The 25180-nt window shown below is 44.0% G+C and overlaps 1 pseudogene; it reads left to right on the plus strand.

The window, feature by feature from the left end:
• Positions 1-11708: 11708 nt before the first annotated feature.
• Positions 11709-19568, plus strand: LOC139345487 (uncharacterized; annotated as a pseudogene).
• Positions 19569-25180: the final 5612 nt, after the last annotated feature.

A 25180-nucleotide genomic window follows, 5' to 3' on the forward strand; every position in this document is an offset into this window, starting at 1 on the left:
GTTTTTCGATGGAATTTAGGGAGCAATTTGATGAGGCTAAGTCTGCCACTCTTGCTCTAGCTTCTAAATGGGGAAGTCAAAAGCAGTTTGAAACAACCAGGGCCAGAAAAGTTAAGTGTCACTTTGATGAACTGTCTGAGGACAGTCGCCTCACTGACGCAGAGAGCAACTTTCGGGTGAATGTTTTCAATGCCTGTCTTGACATTATCATCCAGCAACTGTCCCAAAGAATCACCATCTTAAATGGAACTGTGAAGATGTTTGAGGCAATTCACCCCAACACACTGCTGAAAGCAGGGGATGAGGATTTATACCAAGCTGCCCAGCGGCTTAGTGAGCTCTGCATTTGGGACATCGCCCCCAGCTTCCCTGGCCAGTAGGGCTGGGTATCACCGGGTACCTCACGATACGATACTTCCACGATATTTTGCTCACGATAACGATAATATCACGGTACAGCAATTCTGCGATAATCGATATATTGCAAAGAAATTCTCCCATGATACATCACGATATCTGTGTCATGAAAAAATCAGAATTTATTGACTGCAATTAATCCCGGGAATTACAAGTCAATAATCATGTAACACACATTTAGTAATCCTATATCAATCTGTATATTTGAACTTAAATACCTGAGAGCATTTAGCTAACTAATGCTTTGTACTCAACAATGTAAAGTTGATTCAAAACATTTACTGTGCGCACAAAACTGCATGTTCTTTTTTAGAAAAAATAAACATTTCTGTCAGTGCAATAATATCAAAAACAGCAGGGTGGTCTGTGAAAATCTGGCCACACATACTTAACTAAACCTGCACTGCACATTGGTGTATCCATTTGCTCTTAATGAACTTCAAACCCTGAGAACATTTTAACTTGTGCTTGGTACTTAATGTGTGTACAGTTTAATCCAAAACTGCACTGTGCGTACATATTTCAAAAGTGCATGTTCTTCTTCAGGAGGAGCAACTGGTCAGCATGCTCAGAGATGAGACAGCTCCTTTGAGAGCTGATTATATTGCCAGCTGTAGAAAAAACCCGCTCCGCTGGTACACTGGTTCCAGGGATACACAGATGTCTCTGGGCCAGCTGGGAAAGAAGTGGGAAAGCCTGGGCATGACACTTCCACTAGTGTAAGGGGTCGTCAGTAAGTGGTAGAGGTGGAGCATCAAGGTACTGCTTGACCTCGGTTTCTGCTATGGAACTGGCCGACAGTTGATGATTGGTCATTTTGAATGTCTGCCCAAGGAGGTCTGTGAGTGCAGATTTCTTCTTCTTCAGAGTGTGTGCACTCTCTGCATTGGTCTGTGTAGTCGTTTCATTGCTTCCCTCCTCTTCGTCAGGGCTCACTTGGAATTTATTTTTGTCTGTATCTTCCTGCAAGTAAATGAGCAAAGACACTATTTACATTACTAGTTATTAAAACATGTTTTTAAGTCATAAAATCTCAAAACTATTGCTATGAATTCCACATTTTTAGACACGTCTTTTAATATTAATCAGATTAGATTTATGTAACTTTTTTGGATTTTTATTTATATATGAATTAGATATTTGTTTAAGACATAGCAGCACTTAAAGGCACAAAAGAATAAGAAACAAAGAGAGAAGACCTAGAATTAAAATGATCTTAATAGTACCTTGAGATCAGCAGCCATTTCTTTTAATTTGGCATAGGTGTCCTAGATGTCTTGTGGCAATAGGAATTGCAGAGACTTAAACCTAGGGTCCAAGGCTGATGAGATGCGCAGGATGTTTTTCTCCTCCACAGTGACATATCGCCTGGACAGATCTTGGTGGATGGTTGTCTTGATCTCTTTAATAAGAGAGGAATCTTCCACAGTGCTGGTTGTGTTGTCTAAAAGCTGGGCATGGAGCGGAGCTATAATGGAGATCGTTGGGCTCTTTTCCTCACACATTATATTTGTTGCCACTAGCATTGGCTTTAGGGCTTGTACAACCTGTTCGGCATTTGAGATGTCTGTCTCGTTTAGGGTGCAGATCTCAATTGTATTGTTTCTTACCTTAATAAAAGAACAGACAGAAAAGAACTCTCATTAAAAACAATAATTTGTACATTTTGATGAATTACCATATATTTTAGAACAATGTCCAATTCCTATATGCAAACATATCAAAATTCCACTGTCCTACGCCTTAAAGCAAGAGCACAGCAGCATAAAACAAGAATTTCTGAGGTAAATTATTTCAAGTTATATTAATCACAAGAATCACAACATTGATGTCATTTAATATAGCCTACATCTGTTGTATAAAGATAATTACACACATAGATTTTAATACACAAACGTTATGTTATCAGCATCAATGTAATGTTATATTAGAATAACCTACCTCAGGAGATAAGAGGGCTACACAGACCGCAGGCTGCTGCTCAAGAAACCTGGCCGACATCTCATAAGCGCTGTTCCATCTTACAGCAACATCTGTGATGAGCTTATGATTTGGCAGTCCAAGCAGCCTTTGGTTTCTCTTAAGGGCATCCGTTGCGGTGGTGCTCCTGTGGAAAAAGTTCAAAATTCTGCGGACCCTTGCAGTCAAACGAGCGACAGCTGGCACTTTCAGGGCATGCTGCGATGCTATATTGAGTGTGTGAGCAAAGCAACGGAGATGTTGGTATCCAGTAAGATCCATGGCAAGCGTCATGTTGGACGCGTTGTCCGTGACAACTGCCGGGTCTTTCTTCGTTAGCTTCCACTCTACCGTAGCCTTCCTGATCACCTCAGCCATGTTTGCGCCATTGTGGGACTCTGGCATCGACCGCGTCTGGAGAATGTATGACCGCAGTTCCCTCTCTTGGATGAAATGTACCGTTATTGTCACATACGACTCCGTGGCCCTTGACGTCCACGGGTTGCATGTAAGTGCAAGACTTAAAATTTGATGGTGCATCTGCTAGCTCTATTTTCTGCGAGCTGCTGTCCACGGCCACCATCATTTAATTTTTCGCTCTCTTCTTCTACTGTGTGATCCCGGTGGGGTGTTATAATTTCCTGTCGTAAATCGTGAGCGCCATCCTGTGGGGTCTTGAAGTAGCGACTCTGTGATTAAAAATTGTAGCGGGTTTTTGTGAGAAAAATATGTTAGAGCGGCCATATGTTAATTGTTTTGATATCGATTTTTGACGTAAGTGTATCGATAACGTCCCGCAAGATGAAATATCGTGATAAATCGCTGTATCGATATTTTAGCACACCCCTGCTGGCCAGCTGCTTTCTTTTAGAACCTCTTTCAGGAACCAGATACCAAAGCAAAAGTCTGTTGCGGATCTGGCAAAAATGCTCATTGTCAACCACCCAGCAGTAACTTTTGCATTCAGTGAGGTTTGCACCGCCCTCCTTTTATTTTTGACTCTTCCCGTCACCGTTGCAACCTCTGAGCGCTCATTCTCCAAATTGAAAAACCTCATTAAAAACCACCTGAGGAGCACAGTGGGACAGGAGAGACTGAGTGGACTTCCCATGTTGTCCATAGAGGATGAGAGAGCAAAGAAAATGGACATACGGCGCATTGTGGACGAGTTCGCAGAGCGCAAGGCTCGTCGTATGCCCTTCAAATAGTGGTGAGTAGGTCTAGTACTTCATATTGAATTTGTGTTTGTACGTGAACATGTGGGCCGCCGTGCCAGTTTTTAGCCTACTGTGCTCTTATCAGTTGAAATACTTCAAGTGGGTGTCAGAATGTTGTGGTCACTATCCGCGGTAAACTGCTTTGAATTTGTGGTGTTTTATTATTAGGGGCCATGTAGCCTAATGTTTTTGTTCTCCTGGTTTGTTAGACTTCATGTCAGTTTGATTGACTTCTAAATGACACCGTTGCTCTCCGTGGTGCTGAAGTCGGGGCCACACAGCACGCCTAGAGCTTGTGCATGGCGTTGCTGAGCTGCTGCGTCTATCGCACGTGTTCCTGTTCACATATCCTGCTTCTCATCTGCGTGTCTGCAGCGGTGCGGCAACGCTTTAAAGCGATGTTATCATGAGCTTTATTGGGTTTAAAGGGCCCGGTCATGTGCCCCGCCCCCAGCCCGGCACTGATTTGTTCCGCTAGTGTACTGAAGGGTCATGATTTTGTGTTAATTAATTTATACATGTATTAATATGCCATATGTCTGTATTGTGGACTGGGTTGTTCTGTTATTTCGTTGTCTTGTCAATCCTGCGCCAGGTTGTTTGAGTGAGTGCAAAGCCTCTTGTACAAGTCACAACGTCACGTATATTAGCAGGTTGATCCAGGTATAATATTCCAACAGTTCACACCGTTTCCGTAATAATAAGGACCGGTCTCGGATTGTTTCACTCCTATAAGAGTATATTGTCGGTGCCAAATATGAGGCTCAACCCTACATTAACTTGCTGTTTCACTCTGGCAGATTGAAACAGCATTGATTGATTGATTGATTGATTGATTGATTGATTGATTGATTGTTTATTTAAGTGTCAAACACCATGATTGGTGCCCAGCCCTCATGGGCTTATTAGACACTTTATCAAGTAATGTATAATAGCCACATGGCAAAATACAGAACAAAGCATAACATGATAGAACCTATGAAAATATGAATACATACAAAAAAGAATAGGTTGTCATATGGGATACAAAATACTTTGCCATAGATACCAGGCCTTCTCCACAAATTTTGCCAAAGCAAAAACGTTGTTTTCAAACAACCAGCACAGAATTTCAGCTTCATCTTTCCAAAATAAATCAGGATGTTTTAACTGAATCAATTCAAAGAGAGAATTCCTTAAATCACAGTATAAAGGACAGTAAAAAACAAATTGAAATTCATCTTCCACAACCTGGAGATCATAAAATTCACACAAACGTAAATGTTCAGTTGTACCTTTAAATCGACCCACTTTTACTGCCAGAGGCAAGGTACTAGTTCGTAACCTCTTCGGTACGGTGCCCCCTGTACAGGGGGCAACCTGGGATGCGTGCGCCGTCGATGATCGAAGGTCACACTCGCCAGCACCAATCCTAACTTGTAGCATACCAGAATAAGGGGAGAAACTCAGCTAAAAGCCTCTACCAAGCATTGCCACCAAAACGAAACCTAATTCATACTGCAATAAATTATATGGGCATATAAGGAAAACACGAAAACAGCGTACGTCCAGTTTAGAGCGTCTGCTGTGTTCACCACTTTATACAAACCACAAAAGCCTGATATCATATGAAAGCAGAGAGTCTGACGATCACGACAATGTCTGCCTCCTCACTGTGCGACCAAAACTCGCGAGCCAGCAGCCAAAGAGTAGCAGAAAAATATTTCTCAAAAGCATGCAGTATGTCTTACCTTTGCTGTTTTATGGTCAAAAGTTATATTCCAGCTCGAAAAAACGCTGCTACAGTCTGCTCCTATGACTCTGTGTTAGTTTACGATCGACCGCGAGGGTCCTGGTTGTTTCCATAAAGAGGAGGGGGTTTCAAGAGTGGGGGGAGTGCACCCTATCTATCAAATACCCTATCTTTGGGCTTACTTCTACGATACCTTCTGTATCGTCATTGGTGTTTCTATGGTGAACTTGGGTCCTGCCCCCCGAATGACCAAATGGGGGGTGGGGGGGGGGCTACTGACTACTGTAAGTACCCAGTTAGTTTCACTTCTTCGTGTCATTCAAAAGTGAATAGGCAGAGCGCTTACAGAGGCTCACAGACGACCCTGCTAAGCACGCCGAGGTGTTATTTTACTGTTTTATTTGTATTTCGTCCTTTCATGAGGGTAAAAACAACAGAAAAAAGAAAACGGCGCTACAGAGAAGATTGGTAGAGAGCTGATAAGGAGATAACGGTACTCCACTCAGACGAGCGCCTGCGGGAAAACCTCCATAAAACTGCTCAGGTTCATTATTTTGGCATGTACTTTTGCACAATTACTCATCAGATATGACTTTACTAATTCGTAGAAGAATTTGGCCTTCATCACATGATTTAAAGGTGGTTTTTACTCTGACATAGTAACATATTTTGATTCTGACACTTCTGTAGTAATCTCACAGGTCTTAGCTTTCTTTGAGACCAAGAATATTCATACAGCCCTTGTAGTTGTGAAGATATACCCTATTTATTTTGGGTAGGTCATTTGGGAGAAGACAGGCAAAATAAGCCTGGTACTGAAGAGAGCACAGAGGGACCTCTGCCTTCTCTTTAAATTAAACAAAATATAAGGTTCTGTAACATAATCATTTTTAAACTGAACATAATTTCTAAGCTTTGGCTTCTTCCATATATCCTGTTTCCACTGATCTTCATATTTCGTAAACAATCTTGGTCTGACAGAATCTATATTACATTGCAAGTTATTTCAAAGCATTATATGCATGTCAGAAGCAGACAATATTATTGAGACCTCTCTAAACCAGGGTTGATGGTTTGCTCTGTCCCAGTTAAAAATTTTCCTAGTTAGCCTTTCCTCTGGCAGACTGACAAGACGGTTCCACAATCGCACCATTTCACATCTTTGCTTTATAATACATGGATCCCATCCTGCATCCCCTTCAACAGCTACCTTTGCTGCATATTTATGCACACCAAGAAAACACCTCAAAGCACGATTCTGAACAGAGTTACAATCAGAAGCCTCTTCAAAGCCCCAAATCCCTGCAGCATAAAACAAGACTGAGTCAACCAAAGATTTATATGTTAGGCTTGCAGCCGCCAAGTAATAGGACCCAGAGATGCAGAAACCAGAGGCAGGAATTGTGTAAAACCAAGGAACAATTTATTAACAAACGAAGAACAGCAAACGCGCTCAACGAGCGGAATAACTAACAAACAAAAAGCGCACTCAAAAGGAGTGGGAGACGAAGTAAACTAAAGACGCACTCAAACGGAGTGGATGAACAGAAGGAGGACATGAAAGAGGGATGCGAGGAAGGGACGTGAGGACGGAGGAAACAAAACTCCGAAATGAAAAATCCTCGCACCACAGCGTCAGTCCGAAGTGACGTCAATTACTGATGATGTTTGCACAGCTGTAAAAGCTGTAAAACGTGATATTATGGTCAGATCTGCAGTCAGACTGTTCTACTCCTGATTGCTATTGATGAGGTTTCAATTATATGCCGTTAGAGGCATAACAGAGGACGGGTGTGTAGTAGATTAAACCAACAGCCTTGTAGCCTTGCTTAAAAAAAAAAAACGTAATATACCAAGAATTTTAATTAATTTCTTGGTGACAGATACAATTGTTAAAAGGACACAGTTGAAACAAGAATCAAGATTACATTTGTGAAGACCTGCTCCCGCCATGATTCAAACGTGTGCCACATACGACACGCCCCTTAAATAATAAAAGACTTCCGCGTAGGCTACACCGGTGTATCCTCACTCTGATCTCCTTCAGAAGCCTCCTCTCTCCTCGCTCCTCGTCTCCTTCAGGTGCATTTAAGCAATTGGAAGATCCTTCATCATGGCGGAGGGGAAGACGAATGAGAGAGGAGACGAGGAGGCACAATTAAATGTAATGAAAAGCACCCAGGGAAAAAGGGAGAGGAGACACACTGGGAGAGACAGGAAGGCAGGATCCTAACATTATAAAGTTCTGTAAATGCAGAAAAACCCAGATCCGTACATGATTTCATTTTACTAAGCACAGAGCCTAACGCTCTTCCAGCAGACTCTGCTAGTATTTTCCTCCCCTCCGTAAACTTCATATTTTCATCAAAAACAAAACCAAGATATTTATAATAACAAGTGAACTTCAAAGGCACCGAGCAAAACTGAAATGTATAATTACTCTGTGAATCACTTTTTTTCCTAAAATGAACAACTTGTGTTTTTTCGCTATTAATGGTGAGATGCCATTTACTGCACCAAGAGCTCATGATATCCAACAGACTAACTTCATTTTCAGCAATCAAAACAAATGTCGTCTGCATTAAGCAGAATACTTAAATTCATATCCTCTATGGGAACACCAAGATTAACCTGCTTAATTTCCTGAGCTAGATCGTTTATATAAAGAGCGAATAGAGAAGGGGAGAGTAAGTCTCCCTGCTTCACCCCAAAAGGCGTTGGGAACCAGTCTGTTCTTAGATTATTTATTTGTACACAAGCAATGGGATCTCTGTAAAGGGCTTTTATCGCATTTTATAAAATGCTCCATTGATACCAGATAAAAGTAATTTAAACAGCAGAAGTTCTCGGTTAACACAATCAAACGCCTTTTTAAAATCAACAAAGCAAGCAAAAGTACTTTTGCCCTTCTCCAAACGAGCTCTCACCACAGAAGATAACACATAAATATGATCAATGCAGGATCTATTTTTCCTGAAACCGTTCTACTCATCTACCAACCCTCCACAAGACTCTAAAAAAATATTAAGTCTGTTGTTAAGGACTCCTGAATAAATTTTATAGACTGTGCTGATCAAACTAATCCCTCTGCAATTCAAAGGGACTCTGGGGTCATCTTTTACAGATTTCGGGATAGGCTTGATAATTGAACTATTCCACACAGATGGGATAATACCATTCTGAAAACCTATATGACACAAGCAATGTAGGACGTTACATAAGTTAGGGCTTTTAAGTACCTCATTAGGGAGGTCCTCAATGCCCACAGCTTTATTATCTTTGGCTTTGTCTAGCACTTTAAGCACCTCATCTCATGTAATCTCACTGTTCAGTATATCATTTTGATAGAATGTAGTATTCATCCCAGTTTCAATCTCAAGTTTTACTTTACAAGTTTCCTCCAAGAAATTATCATCAAATAAAGTGGAATCACTATAGGCATATAGGTTGCTGTAATCTTTTTCCCACTTTTTTAATATTTGACCGGACTCAAAAGAAGGTCCACCGTTTTCCATTAAAACCTCCATAGGTATTAACATTTTCTTTTTTGAACCTACATACCTACATAGTCCTTAAGATCCCCAATTCGGCTGTTTAAATCACCACAGATATAAATTGAATCCACCTTGTCGGTAACCGTATACAGCAACGCCAATAAATGGCCAAAATAGAGATCTGCGTTCCTGCCCCAGGGAGATGATTCTGGGGACAGGTAACATGAAATTAAAATAAAAGAATATTGTGATTCTCTATGCTCTAAGCGTAAACAAAAAATCCCCTCATATGTTTTATCAACAATACTAACTGAATACTGCTCCAATACTGCATTTTTAATTAAGAATCCAACTCCACCAGAGGATTTAACAGCTCTCTTATGGGCAATGCGGTTATGTCCAAACCAGGTGAATCCATCAAAGTCTAGTGTGTTTCTGCATAAGTGAGTTTCATTCAGAGAAATGAAATCTAGGTTTAAGGATTTAAGTAGGCTAATCCTGAGTTCACAGTTTGACAGCGTCCACCCATTAATATTCCAGTGGGCTAACAAAAACTGTTCAGTAACACATCTGATCAGCTCTCAATCCATCTTCCCCGCAGCACACAGTGTCACATCCAAGGCCGACATGCAGCAGATCAGTTTCTTTAGCCATTAGATTCTCTCCTTCTGATTGAGGGAGCCCCACAACTATAAGGGAGACATCTGGATCAAAGCTCTTCCTCTTAGCCTCTCTCTCAGATATTTTCTGCTCCATCTTTTCCATTCGTGCGCACAGAATTCCCACCTCAGTGTCCAGATTTGCACCAGATTTTCAGCCATCATCTTCTCCATCGATCCACGCAACTTATCAACTCTAGAATTGACTTGTTTTTCCATACTATCAATTCTAGAATTGACTTGCCTTTCCATGTCGCTCTGCATGCGGTCCAATCTTGAATTAATCGCTTTCAGTTCTTTCATTACCGCAGTACTGCTGCTGCAACACTCGCTCTCATTCTTGTTACTACTTCTGGAGCTTCGCCCTTGTTTCTCGTGATCCCCCATAATTTTATCCGAAATGAGGCACTTCACGCCACAATGCGAGGACGTAAGCTTCAAAGGCCAGTCCTGACCAATAAATCACTGGTTTTGTGAAAGTTTGTTCAAAAGTTTGCGAGCAGCAACACGTCAAACACGCTCACGCGGCCATCTTGGACTAAAAGCCCAAAACCCTATTAACAGCGCAGTGTAAAAGTGTGCTGAAAGCTCGCCACCTCAGACCTGGTCAACTCTGTGCGCCAGCGGCGCAAGTGGATTTTCGTAAACCAGTGGAGTCGTGCGCTCACAACACCAATACCCTAGCATCCCTACAGTCTTTCTGGGGGACACCCCTGTGGATGGTTGGCTGCTAGGTGATAACGGCTATCCACTAAAAACGTGGTTGATGACGCCATATGTCACACCGTCAACAAGACGGCAGCGTAGTTTTGATGGTGTTTTCAGCAGTGCTCGGTCAGTCATCGAACGCACACTGCGATCAATAATTAGCAACAGCCACGATTCAATGCAACTATTTGAGTCAGTACAGACAGACCTATATTTTGATCAGCATCTCATCTGACGATATCGTAAGTGCGTTCGGCATGTGTAATGGTCACTCACCCTGACCGAATGTTCACAGGTGAAACAGGGATGCGAACTAATCAGTTAACGTCGCTGTGCCAACCAGAAACAGCCGTGACATTCTACAGAGCATATACTGCATCTATCTCAGAGCACAGACACATGGAAAAAACGTACACTGTTAAAAGTGCTACATCCATAATGTAGACTTGGTATATTTTAAATGCTTGTGACTTACCTTATTTTATTTGTTTTGTCATAAAAAGTATCAAAATACTTTGCCTCTACTTAAAATGCAAAATTATATATATAAGAATTTATTGTTAGTGCTACTGACACATTATATTTGAGTAATTTTGTCCATGTGACTGTTGTGTACATGAAACATTATAAATTTGAGTTTACATGGAAAATTCATAGTAGTCCTTAAATGAAAAAATTGAGTTGAGGTTACTGACTACCCATGAAGCTTGGTGGCAAAGGCGGCAGAGGAGGCAGGTTGCAGGCAACGCACATCCGTTGGCATCCTCACTACAGCGCCCATTTCCTTCATGGAAAAAAAAACCCCGGTAAGTTCAGTAAATATATCTGAGTGATTAGTCGTGCTAAACCAATTATTGTGACTTGCAATATTTACTTTAGAGGTCCCGTTTTTCAGCTAACATTAGCTAATCGCACCTTACCTAGCTGCCTTCACACGTGGTGAATATAAGCTAACTGCTACGAGTTAACCAACAAACGTGGTCTTTTAAGCAACAACCGGTTATCAACCACGGTTGTTAATCTTGGTGCTATAACCATTATATATATTTGCTTGGACAAAAGATGCAAGTGTTAGCGTTCACATGTTAACCTCGGTGACGTCACGCGCCCCGCTCTGTTTTCACCTCAAACTTCTCAGACAATGGCCGGTACCGCTTCCATTGCGGCACTGTACTTGCGATGTAACTTCCGAAAACACTGGAAAAACGGTCGCGGTCGTGTTTGGGTGCACAACATCATCTGGACATCGGAGCATTTTGTCACTGTCGCGTCGCTCAGTGACATCTCGTCTGTTTGGCGCTAGTAATTTTTCCGAAACTTTATTGGCGATTTCGCATCGCCCCCACCTCCCCCCGCTGAGCGACTCCACCGGCTCTCTGTCTCACACACACCAGACGCACACACAGCCGGCTACCCGTGCGTCTAGAGTGTTAATGCTAAAGGCACACACAGGCGGCTACCCGTGCGTCCCCAGTGTTAATGGTAAAGGCTAATCTCTACGGTAAACGTCCGCCACAGTGTCATGCCTATCCCTCTGCGGGCACAGCAGATCTCCGAGCAACGTACGTCCAGTCAAGAAGGTAAAGTCAACGCTGATTGGATGTCGTGGCATAGCAACCCGTGACGTCGCCTGAAATGTAAATTTTTCAGCTTGATGTGACTCAATTTTTTGAAATTGTATGCGAGTTTGATTTTGTGTAATTCGATGCAATTTAATGCCGTGCCATACACTAAGTTTAACATTTATTTCCCACTAAATTCATATTCTGACATATTTGCTTTGTCTTTTAGATACTCAACATCTGGACTCTTCCAACAACACAGGTACCCAGGTAAGAGGAAGTTGAGATTGATACACACACATGTTGAAATAGATGTGAGAATACAAACAGCCAAAATCACCCTTACAATTATTTTTGGCAGGCGTTTTAGGCCTACAAGAGTTGAGAATTATCTGAGAAGATGATGATTATGATGATGAATCCATTGTGTAATTCATGTTTTTTGTGACCTTTTGATTCCTAACATATGTTGTAGGTTACAATGAGCTGGACTTGTACAAGATGCAGTGAGGTTCTGCCAACAAGAAGTGATCTCTTGAAACATTATAGACTGTATCATGGCACCTTTAACCATAGTCAGTCATTACCCTGTATCTACTTGGAATGTCCGTGCATCTTCAAAACTTGGAATAGTATGCACACGCATCTATCTCGATACCATGTGGAAAAAATCGAGTTTTCCATCAAAATGTTTGATGGAACCAGGCTCTTTCAATGGTCTCTATGGATGGCAACAGAGCTTGAAGTATAAAGCAGGAAATTACAGAAGCAAACTTCGAATGCATGGAGTTCCAGAACTTAAGATTAATTCTCTAAAGCACAAGAGTCCTGAAGATCAGAAACCAGCTAAGAATGTAAAAAAAGCAAGGAAAGCTTAGGTTAACTACTTCCCCCCTCATCCTGAAGGGGAAACAGATGAATCCCTTGAAAGTGTTAGGCTGGAGCTGATCTCGGAGTCAAAGAAAAAGAGTAATGCCAGAGTTATAAACGAGATGATGTCAAGAACCTTCCGTTTCAGAAGACAGGAGATTGTAGGTCAAACCCCAAGTGTTGCAGATCTCCTGGAAAGATGGCCTGCCCTCTTTGAAGAATCACAGGTGAGCTAAAAATCAACAAATCAAAATCATGTTTATTTACAGGTATGGGTGATGAATTTAGGAGTAAAAAATACTCACCCATTTGAAATCTTCCCCCATTGACTGATAATGATGCGAGAAACCCCTTAAAGGCTGTTTGTGGAAATGTTAGCATGTGTTCTTAAGATTTTTCCACAAAAGTAAGGTAACTTAATTCATTACTTTTCATACTCAAAAATACAAATATGGTGAATATGTCCCTTTACAACTTGATTAGAGCTCATCATGAATGATTATTTGATGCATGGGCTAAAACTAAATTTTACCTAAAACTCAAGCATGTATCTTAAATAAGAATATATTCCTATCCCCTCTAGTATGTGACAAAGATGGCATACTTCTGCTTACAGATCAGTGAGGAGTTCCGACAAATTAATGACATACCCCTCTCCTCTGTTCTCATTTACCCTCCTCTCCTCTCCCCTCATCTCCTCTCCTTTACTGTCTCCTCATCTCCGCTCTTCTCATCTCCTCTCCTCTCACCCCCTCTCCTCTACCATATCCTTCCCTACTTTTTCCTAGGACACAACTGTCTCTGTTGATAAGAGAAAGGAGGCGGTCCTGAGATGCCTGATTGAGCACATGGGGGGCCGTCAAGAGGACCTGATAAGTGACCATAATGTATGTGTTAGGCTTAAAGCTACTTATCTATTTTATCTGTACTACCTCACTCACCAAACTGTTTTCTTCTTTGTCTCCACCAAAAGGGACTTGAAAATGAGGTGCATGCGGAGCTGAGTTGTTGTCCAATGAAGATTTATGTGTGCCATCAGCTGGATACTGTCGGCATCATCATTGATGGATACCCAGTCATCAGAGGTTTGCCCAACCTGGCAAAGGCATGCTGTCTTCTGTTTGGACCGATCTATGCTCTTGAGCTGCAATATCCTGCAAAACTGGTGCACACATTTGAAGTCTATCAGAGGCTCTTTCTTGGCATGAATGTCATGCGTCCCAAACCATCATCCAAGTACCCTAATTTGCTGAACAAGCTGAGTTAAATTTTTATTTTTATTTTTTAGATTGATGGGGGTTTTTTTATACATTTTCAGCCACATTGAGAGTTTGAGACATTACATTGATTGCCATGGTGGTTGGCAAGAGTGTTTTGAGAGGATTGCACTGACTTCTCTATGTTTGGTTGTGTTTAAGTTGATATATTTTTGGCCATGTTTAAGACAGAGCTGAACATTATGGCTATATTTATGCCAGAAGTTAAACATTTTGAAAATAAACATTTTAAATGTCTTTTCAGCTTGTTCTTCATTTGAAATTGTTGCTTTTCACTAGAAAGTCTATTTATGTTTTGGTGTGCTTTAATGATAAATTTTACAGTATAATTAATTAATTGAGATAAATGTACTTCAGGTGAATAACCAGAAGTACATTCATCTCAATTAAGGCTTTTTAAGTAGAATGAAAATGATTTTCTTACTTTACATGAGCTCATAAAAATCCAGTTGATTAAACCAATACCACTGCTAAACCCTAGTTGGATAAACTTAATTTTCTTGATTGATCCAACTAGGCATTATCAGTAGTATTGGTTTAACCCAACTTAATTTTTCTTAGTTGAATAAACTTAATTTTCTTGATTGATCCAACTAGGTATTATCAGTAGTATTGGTTTAACCCAACTTAATTTTTCTTAGTTGAATAAACTTAATTTTCTTGATTAATCCAACTAGGCTTTATTAGTAGTATTGATTTAACTCAACTTAATTTTTATGACCTCATGTGAAGTAATAAAATCATTTTCATTCTACTTAAAAAAAGCCTTGAAGTTGACTCAACTTAAAAAGACCAATGCAATCACTTGCCTTATTTTTTATAAGTTAGATGCAGGTATTTCTTTTTACAGTGTAAGTGATGATTGTTGTCCGCTATTACCCACGTCATTTCATTCCAAATACAAATGTAATCATAGTAATGCTTAGCGTTATCTACAAAGATGGAGTACATCATTGCTTTGAGGAGGATGAGGAGGAGGCCGAGGATTTACCATCTAAGGACCTCATATTTAGACATCAGAATCAGAATCACAAATCCTTTATTTATCCCCGAGGGGAAATTGTTTTTTAACGTTATCTACAAAGATGGAGTACATCATTGCTTTGAGGAGGATGAGGAGGAGGCCGAGGATTTACCATCTAAGGACCTCATATTTAGACATCAGAATCAGAATCACAAATCCTTTATTTATCCCCGAGGGGAAATTGTTTTTGTTGCAGTGCTCCTCACGAGAATAGAATAAAATTAGAAAAGATATATATAAAATACATTAAAAAGCTAAAATAAAAACAAAATATTTATATTGAGAATATATATATATTGAGAATATATATATATATATATATATATATATATATATATATATATATATATATATATATATATATATATATATACGGAACCTGGCCAGGCACAGCCCGAAGGAGCGACGTGGACCCACCTTCCCGTAGGCCCGCCACCTGCAGGAAGGATCAGAAGGGGCCGGTGCTATGTGATATGGGTAGCAGCCGTGGGCGGGGGCCCCAACGACCCAAACCCTGGACAACAACTCTGGCTATGGGGACATGGAATGTCACCTCACTGTGGGGGAAAGAGCCTGAGCTAGTGCGGGAGGTTGAGCGGTACCGGCTAGAGATAGTCGGGCTCACCTCCACGCACAGTCTGGGCTCTGGAACCCAACTCCTTGAGAGAGGCTGGACTCTCTTCTACTCTGGAGTTGCCCGCGGTGAGAGGCGGCGAGCTGGTGTGGGCTTGCTTATAGCCCTCCAGCTCAGCCGCCATGTGTTGGAGTTCTCCCCGCTGAGCGAGAGGGTCGCTTCCCTGCGCCTTCGGGTTGGGGATAGGTCTCTCACTGTTGTTTCGGCCTACGGGCCGAACAGTAGCGTAGAGCACCCGGCCTTCTTGGAGTCCCTGGGAGGGGTACTGGAAAGTGCTCCAACCGGGGGCTTCATTGTTCTGCTGGGGGACTTCAATGCTCACGTGGGCAGCGACAGTGACACCTGGAGGGGTGTGATTGGGAGGAACAGCCTCCCCGATCTGAACCCAAGTGGTGTTCTGTTATTGGATTTCTGTGCTAGTCACAGTTTGTCCATAACGAACACCATGTTCAAGCATAAGGGTGTCCATCAGTGCACGTGGCACCAGGACACCCTAGGCCGGAGGTCAATGATCGACTTTGTAGTCATATCATCTGACCTTTGGCGGTATGTCTTGGACACTCGAGTAAAGAGAGGGGCTGAGCTGTCAACTGATCACCACCTGGTGGTGAGTTGGATTCGCTGGCAGGGGAAGAATCGGGACAGACTTGGCAGACCCAAACGTACCGTGAGGGTCTGTTGGGAACGTCTGGCGGAACCCGCTGTCAGGGAAGTTTTCAACTCCCACCTCCGGGAGAGCTTCAACCAGATCCCGAGGGAGGTTGGAGACATTGAGTCCGAATGGACCATGTTCTCCACTTCCATTGTTGATGCAGCCGTCCGTAGCTGTGGCCGTAAAGTCGGCGGTGCCTGTTGTGGCGGCAACCCCCGAACCCAGTGGTGGACATCGGAAGTAAGGGATGCCGTCAAGCTGAAGAAGGAGTCCTATCGGGCCTGGTTGGCTCATAGCTTGGAGGTCAATTCATTCATCACCAGGGCTGAAGTCACTGAGGTAGTTCGCAAGCTCCTCGGTGGCAAAGCACCGGGGGTGGATGAGATCCAGTACCTAAGTCTCTGGATGTTGTAGGACTGTCTTGGTTGACACGCCTCTGCAGCATCGCATGGCAGACGGGGACAGTGCCTCTGGACTGGCAGACTGGGGTGGTGGTCCCTCTTGCTAAAAAGGGGGACCAGAGGGTGTGTTCCAACTATCGGGGATCACACTCCTCAGCCTCCCTGGGAAAGTCTATTCCAGGGTAGAGAGGAGAGAGGAGAATCCGGCCGATAGTCGAACCACGGATTCAGGAGGAACAATGCGGTTTTTGTCCTGGCCGTGGAACACTGGACCAGCTCTATACCCTCCACAGGGTGGTTGAGGGTTCATGGGAGTTTGCCCAACCAGTCCACATGTGCTTCGTGTGTTCGACTGTGTCCCTGGCATCATTCTGTGGGAGGTGCTCCGGGAGTATGGGGTTGGAGGCCCTCTGTTGAGGGCTGTACAGTCCTTGTACAACCAGAGCAGGAGCTTGGTCCGCATTGCCGGCAGTAAGTCGGACCTGTTCCCGATGCATGTTGGACTCCGGCAGGGCTGCCCTTTGTCACCGGTCCTGTTCATCATTTTTATGGAGAGAATTTCTAGGCGCAGCCAGGGGCCGGAGGGGGTTCAGTTCGGGGGCCGCCAGATTGCGTCTCTGCTTTTCGCAGATGATGCTGTCTTGTTGGCTACCTCAAGCCAGGACCTTCAGCATGCGCTGGGGCGGTTCGCAGCCGAGTGTGAAGCAGCTGGGATGAGAGTCAGCACCTCCAAGTCCGAGGCCATGGTTCTCGACCGGAAAAAGGTGGCTTGCTCCCTTCAGGTTGGGGGAGAGTTCCTGCCTCAAGTGGAGGAGTTTAAGTATCTTGGGATCCTGTTCACGAGTGAGGGAAGGATGGAACGTGAGATTGACCGGCACCGCCGCCTCCTACCAAGAGGACGGCGCCGCCCGTGACTTCGGCGCCACAACTGGTGAAGCAGCAGACAACCGGCCAGAACCCACGCCCATCAGCCTGGAGCAAGGGTCCGCCCCCAGGCCTCAAGAAGGGCTCAGCGCCCTGGAGGAAGACGAAGCAGTCATCCTAACGTCAGGATCGACTCTGGAGGGGCTTCAGCAGCAGGGAGACCCCTCAGTTGTTGCCGCCAAAGAGGCTGCCACCCCCAAACACAGTCTCCCAAGCACAACACCCCCTCACACACAAGTGCCCCAAATATGGTGCCTGTTGTTCACTGTGTGAATGTAAATGGGCATTCATTGAATTCAATAAAGACTTCGTTTTGTTCTCAAAACATTGCAAATCAAATGAGCCAGAGCAGACCAGTGTTGCTGTTCCCCACCGGCACGCCAGTGGGCAACAGCCCCTCCCCCACAGTGCTGCAGGTCAGTCGGCTGGTGGTTCACCTCCCTCGATGGCGCGCATGCGTAGTCTCACCTTGGGTAGAGTGGACCGTTGCCATGGGTTACCGTCTACAGTTCGGGGCCCGGCTGCCTCGTTTCCACTCTGTAGTAAAAACAGTAGTAGGTGACAAAGCGGCAGCAGTTCTGAGGGAAGAAATAAACAACTTGTTGGACAAAAGAGTGATACGAGTTGTTCCCGCTTCGGAAACGAACAAAGGTTGGTACAGCCATTATTTCGTTGTTCCGAAGAAGGGTGGGGGGCTCTGTCCTATTCTAGATTTGCGAGTGTTAAACAAGTATCTACGAACTTACAGGTTCAAGATGCTTACACCCAGACAGCTACTGAGCACGATCAGAGATTGGTTTACAACTATCGATCTGGCAGACACTTACTTTCACGTAGCAATACACCCGGACCACAGGCAGTTTCCAAGGTTCGTATTCGAGGGCATAGCCTAATACCTGGTTCTGCCGTTTGGCTTGTCACTCGCCCCCCGAACATTCACCAAATGTGTTGAGGCGGCGTTAGCTCCGCTCTGGGAGAAAGGCGTTCGCATATTAGCCTATCTGGACGATTGGGCTCTTATTGCGAGCTCCAGAGAGTGAGCAGCGGCTCAGCTGTCACTGACCCTGTCGCACATTCAAGAGTTGGGCTTTTCAGTAAATCTGCAGAAAAGTTCACTGACACCGAGCCAACGGTTTTCTTTCCTTTTCCTTTTCTGGAAATATGCTCTGTTTTGAGCCGAGTGCGTCTGTCAGAGCACAGGGCGGCTGCGTTTCACCGCTGCCTCGCTCAGTTTCAACAGTGGACTCTGTCTCACCGGCTCTGCGCACCATGTCACCTCCAGAGGAGGCTGACGATAACTCCGTCTTGCATGTCGGCTCTTCTCCCTTGGAGAGAACCCGGTTTACTACAACGAGGGTCTCCTATAGGGAGGGTGTTTTTCCGCAAGGTGGTGTCCACAGACGCATCCCTGAGGGGGAGGGGGGCGCTGTGCGAGGGCGCAGCAGTGAGAAGGGTTTGGACGCCAGCATAGTGCAGGCTCCACATCAACCACCTGGAGCTATTAGCGACCCTTTTAGCTCTGAAGCATTTTCGTCCCATTCTGACAGGCCATCATATCCTGATCAGGACGGACAACACAACGGTGGTTTCCTACATAAACAAGCAGGGAGGGACACGCTCCCTTCCCCTGTTGAAACTGGCTCACTCTCTGTTGCTCTGGTGCAGTACTCATTTTCTGTCTCTCAGAGCCACGCATGTTCCAGGACACTTGAACCTGGGACCAGACCTTCTCTCCAGGGGAGGTCCTCTGGTGAGGGAGTGGAAATTGCACTCACTGGTGGTGTCTCAGATATGGGATCGCTTCGGCAGGGCAGAAGTGGATTTTTTTGCCTCCAGAGCAAATATCCACTGTCCCCTGTTCTTCTCCATAACAGACCGCAGTGCTCCCCTGGGAACAGATGTGCTGGCGCACACATGGCCCAACACGCTGCTGTATGCATTTCCCCCAGTGGAAATGATTGTGTCTGTTCTGGAGAGGGTGCGCCGGCAGGGGCTCTCCCTGATCCTGGTGGCCCCCCGCTGGCCGGCGAAGTCATGATACAGATGTAGCGGCCTCGAAGTTCCCCTAATTTCATGATGGGGCCCTGGCGGGTCCGTGACCGGTCCCTGCTCTGCAGTAGGCGGGTTCGTGACTGTAATGAGACCCCCCGCGTCATCGACGCGGGGCCAACTCATAACACCCTTAGCTCCATTTGCGGAAACTACCTGCACTCACTCGATCAGTCCACCAGGAGGAGCAGTCATTATTACCGTGTCAGCTCTGCTGAGTCGTTCATTAGATCTGCACATAGCCTCCACTGCTGTAAGAAAAACTGCTTGTCCAGTAGAGCACCCTGTGCAGTTTTTTAAATATAATTATGCTTAATCATCCACATTATTGTAGTGCTCATTCACAAACTTCTTGGATCTGCTCATCTGCCCATCCTGCCTTTTCCTCCACATTTCTCTCCACCTTTGGAGAGGCTCCCAGCGCATCTCCGCGTGCCGAGTGATTTGTGCCCAGAAAATTAATCATGAATAACAGAAGTTGTGCGTCGCGTTTTTCTAGCATTCTGAACTGCTAAACAGTTAAATGTTTAATACTCTGCCTGATTCGCGGAGCCACTCTGCTTTTCAGTTGGTGGGTTTCCTGTTTGTAGCGCATTTTAGATTTGCGGGTGGCTATTTGATGCGGCGACCAGCAATACGCAGTTTCTGTATGTGTGTGTACTGTATATTACTGGACAGAAATCATTTACAGTGTGCTGAAGAGGGAGGGACGGGAGGATGAAATGCCAATTTCAGCCTGTGATCTGTTAATGTCTGACTGAACAGCCTCACGGAAGTGATATTTTACAGTTCTACATATTTTAATCTAACGAAATTCGTTAAAACAAGTCACTTGGTGCTTTCAAAGTCATGTCATTGAGCTGAAAGGTTCCAGATTTCGTTCGCCTTCACAGGCGGCTGCGGAGCGCCGCAGACGGCTCACACTGCGATGTTCAACATCATAGGCTTAATATACTGTAGTTAATTATCACTGATCTTTTTCATCACTCTGTCTGTGTGACTGTCTGTGTCCTCCTCTCTGTGTCTCTGTCTCTTTTTTCAGACTGTTCACGCAATGAATATAAACAGTAACTATTAAAAAAAAAGTTATAGTCGCCGGTAAACATCGTGCTCAGCAGCACACCAAGAATGCATTTTTTACGTTAGGCGTTGTGCACGCGTGTTTGATATTAATATTGTGCCGCTGCATCTCAAATAAATGTTTTTTTGGGAAACGGAAATGTTCAACATGACTTCATCATGTTAGACCAGGCAGACAGGTTCTTACTACAACATCAACTCTCCCTCCGCAGCCAGCAAGCCTCATCCCCCGCACGGACACCGACATTCAATCATGAATAATCCTAATGGGCCAATCAGACCAATGAAAAAAAACAATGTTGTGGGGCATAAAGGGCCAATGGGCCGATGTAGATGGGCCAATCTACTTGTTTTTATTGGCCAATCAGTTAACACACATACATGAAAACGGCCAATAAATAGTGAAATCAGTATCATGAGTATTTCTCAGATGATGATTTCTGTATCTATCTAATCCGTGGCATGCAATATTGCACCCCGATTTTGGATAAAGTATAAATCCAATTGTTTCGTTGTTTCAGTTGTCATGGCCAAATGTCTTGTTAACTTATTAAGCTCTTCCACACAGTGTGACATCTATTTTAATTATTAGAGAGCTGCTCTAATGGCCACTGATAGACGGTCCATTCTATTCTATAAACTGTTGGTGGTTTGTGAACTTCACTGCATTTGTGCATTTGAAGCGATTAACTCCCGGCACATTTCAGAGCTGAGTAAACCTGTAGTTTCACTGACACATCGCGCATCATCACCACGGGCGTCATGATGTTCTCCTGTCTGTCACGCTGTCAGGCATGTGTAGTGTCGAGCCGGCCGCGTTGTTGGCTAAAAAGTCATTATTTGCATTACAGTGTATCCTTTGTTCTAACTCAATGGATGGTCGCCAGCCAAACAGGCTCCCAGCCCCCACTGTCCCACAGACTAGCTATGGCCAGTAAAATAGGTGGAGGGCTGAGGGGAGCGCGTACCCCCAGTAATTAAAAATCAATTTGTGCCACAGATATTAATATTGTGTCGCTGGCTACTTTATAGACTTCACTAAATGTTTCCATTACACTTAATTACATTTATGGATAAGCCAACTTTCCCACCTCCCTCATGCATCAAAATGTATATTATCAGTCCGACCAGGAAATCTTGCGATCGCAAAAATTAGCGCATATTCAACCAATACTAATATGACTGTCTACTGGCCGCTTCCTGGTCTATTTTTGCCGAGAGCCGCGCGTCTGTTGCGGAAAACATAGGCGAGCCCTGGAATCTCCAGATGACGCGCTCTGCTCCTGCAGCTCTGTCTCTGTTCCAGCGCATGTAAAGTAAAATTAGGTCATCATTTTTGTTGATAATTATCAAAAGCAAACTCTATGTAAACAGATGGAGCCTGTTTATTCTTGGAGTCACAGGCTGTTTTGTAAAGCTACTTCACTTTTATGACGCAGGAATGATTTTGTAACTTTTTTTTTTTTTCGAAGAAGATAATATGCAGCAAAGGGCTGAAAGCCGGAATCGAACCCGTAGCCGCTGCAGAGAACTTCATACATGGGGTGCACGCTCTACCAACTGCACCAAATCTCCGCCACATGATTTTGTAAATTGGGCTGATGCTTCTCATTCTTAAGTTAAAACTGTTTGTTTTTTGTTTTTTTAAGATGGGAACTGAATCTTTTCGACTGGTTCTGTAATGTGAAGTATGGTTATTATCATATAGGAAGTGATTATATACAACTTTTTTACACGAGTTTGTTTTTTTTGATCGCAACAATCACAAAAAAATTCATACAGTATATTGTAAGAGAAAAACTTAGGAATTTCCTGTTTGCAAATTGAAAATATGCATTAAAACAGGCTGATGGAAACACACATTTATGACTTTTTTAAGACTTTGTGCGAGAAATATTTTTCTAAGTTGATTTAAATAATCAACGTAAAATAGTTGAGTAACTGTGACTGCCTAACTACAAATACGCCTACTAAAGCAGATGAATGTAGTGGAGTAAAAATCTTTGCCCTTGAGATGTGTTCCTGTGAGGGACACGCCATCTCCTGGTGACACCCTGCAATTGAATGAAGAGGCGTGTTTATAATGGATTCTGGACACACCCCCAAGAGGAGGGGGGGACTGGTAGCTGGCTGGCAGCCGGCTGGGAGCCAGCTGGGAGCTGGATGGCCTCTGGCTTGGAGGGGAATTTCGAGGCTGCTGCATCTGTATGCGGAGATAATCACTCTGCTAGCTGCAAGGCCCTAGGAGCTCCCTCTTCGCAGGGACCTCCTTTCCCAGGTGGGAGGAGAGGTGATTCACCCACGCCCAGATCTGTGGCGACTACATGCTTACCTGTTGAGAGGTCCAATTTAATGGCTCAGGGTCTGCCCCCAAATGTGGTGGCAACGATCCAGAGTGCGAGGGCATCATCTACTAGGGGCCTATATGCCTACAAATGGCAGGCATTTGAGCAGTGGTGTCAGGACTGAAATGTGCTCCCATTTCAGTGATCTATTGTGGATGTTTTGACATTCCTTCAGGAGCTGCTGGATAGGGGTCTCTCTTTCTCAATGAATAAGGTCTATTTGGCAGCTATATCTGCATGCCACGTTGGTTTTGAGGGAGTGACACCAGGCGCTCACCCTCTTGCTATGCGCTTCCTGAAGGGAGTTCGCAGGCTGAGACCTGTGTTTAAATCCAGCGCTCCCTCATGGGATTTAGCGTTGGTGCTTGAGGCTCTTTGTGGACACCCATTTGAGCCTATTGACTCTGCAGATATGAAATTTCTTTCATACAAGACTGCATTGCTACTTGCTTTGACTTCTGCAAAGCGAGTGGGCGACCTTCATGCTTTGTCTGTGCATCCCTCTTGTACCCAGTTCACTCAGGATGGATCTAAGGTTACACTGCGCCCTAATGCGGCGTATTTGCCTAAGATTATCCCCGCAGCCTATAGCTCTATGGCGTTTGAGCTCTTGAGCTTCTGCCCCCTCCTTTTGCATCTGAGGAGCAGAGGAGGTTACATTCCTTGTGCCCTGTGTGTGCATTACGCACTTACATAGACCACAGCCAGGGTGTGCGTTTATGTGACCAGTTGTTTGTCTGTTTTGCTAATCCAGCCAAGGGCAAAGCGCTGTATAAACAGCGGCTTTCCCACTGGATTGTGGAGACTATCTCCCAAGCATACAGCAGCAGGGGTCTTCCGTTGCCCCAAGGTGTGAGGGCGCATTCAACCAGGGGCATGGCGGCCTCATGGGCCTTGTTTAAAGGGGTTTCTGTGAGTTATATCTGTGCTGCAGCCAGTTGGTCATCACCGCACACTTTTGTTTGGTTTTATCGTTTGGACGTGACAGCCCCTTCAGTGGCTCACTCTGTCCTTTCTGCTTGGTCTACGATGCACTAGAGTATCGGAGGTTTGGCTCCGGTTCGGTGGCTGCTCTGCGGGGCGTGTATACACGTCCCATACAATATGTGTTGTACCGAGTGAATCGACTGAAAGGGGACGAAATGTTATGAATATAACTTCTGTTCCCTGAAGGAGAGGAACGAGGTACAACACTATGTTGCCCTGCTGCGCAGCTGGGCTCGGTGAAGAGCGGCTATCGAACTGAAGGATGACTGTGGTAGTGCACATATATATGTGCAGGCAGGGCTTCACATACGTCACCACAGGTCATCTGCCGTAAAGGCCTGAATAGAGGTGTCTTCAGTCAGGCCATGCGGGGGTGTGATATCCCATACAATATGTGTTGTACCTCGTTGCTCTCCTTCAGGGAACAGAAGTTATATTCATAACATTTCGTTATTCAACGGAGGAAGCGGCAAATAAAATAAAAGAAGAATCAAACAGAGGGAGAAAATACGGCAGTGGGCTGAGACTATTGACAGCCTGTTCACTTACATTTCAAAATGTTTCACTACACTGGAGATTGAACCCAACGCTGTCATGTACCTTCAAACAGAATTAAAATTAATATAAAACTGTTTTCTAGTAACAAATAACTAGCACAGTATAGCTTTATGCATGCTAACTTTACCATGCAGCTCGGAACACAGTCGTCACAAATTACTTTGAAATGACAGCAACAAGTAATAAATAATGCAATACATTTTTGAAGTAAGTTGCCCAACACTGATTGTATGTAACTCTTGCCAAGAAACTATATAAACATGTTGTCCAAAGGTTTTCTTTTTAATGTAATATGTCAGCTGACATCCAAAGGATATCACTGGATCCTGGTATATCATTTTACAAATTAATGAAGGTGCTCATTGACTGATGTGTGTTTAAAATCACTTCAAAAAGTGGGGGCCGCAGAAAAAATAATGATTTGACTTACAAAATTATGAGTCACATACAGCCCTATTTTGATTTGATTTTCAGATGGAAATTCCATTCAAACCTTAAAATTTTGCACGTTTCAGACATAATGGGATTGATGGAATTTTTCGGTCCCATTCATAGTAATTACACCATTTCCCATTTTTCCAGTTCTTCATGTAACATCTGCTATGTTACAAATTTAAGCCATCTCCCAGTT

This window comes from Chaetodon trifascialis, chromosome 17, assembly GCF_039877785.1.
Source record: "Chaetodon trifascialis isolate fChaTrf1 chromosome 17, fChaTrf1.hap1, whole genome shotgun sequence".
NCBI lineage: Eukaryota > Metazoa > Chordata > Actinopteri > Chaetodontiformes > Chaetodontidae > Chaetodon > Chaetodon trifascialis.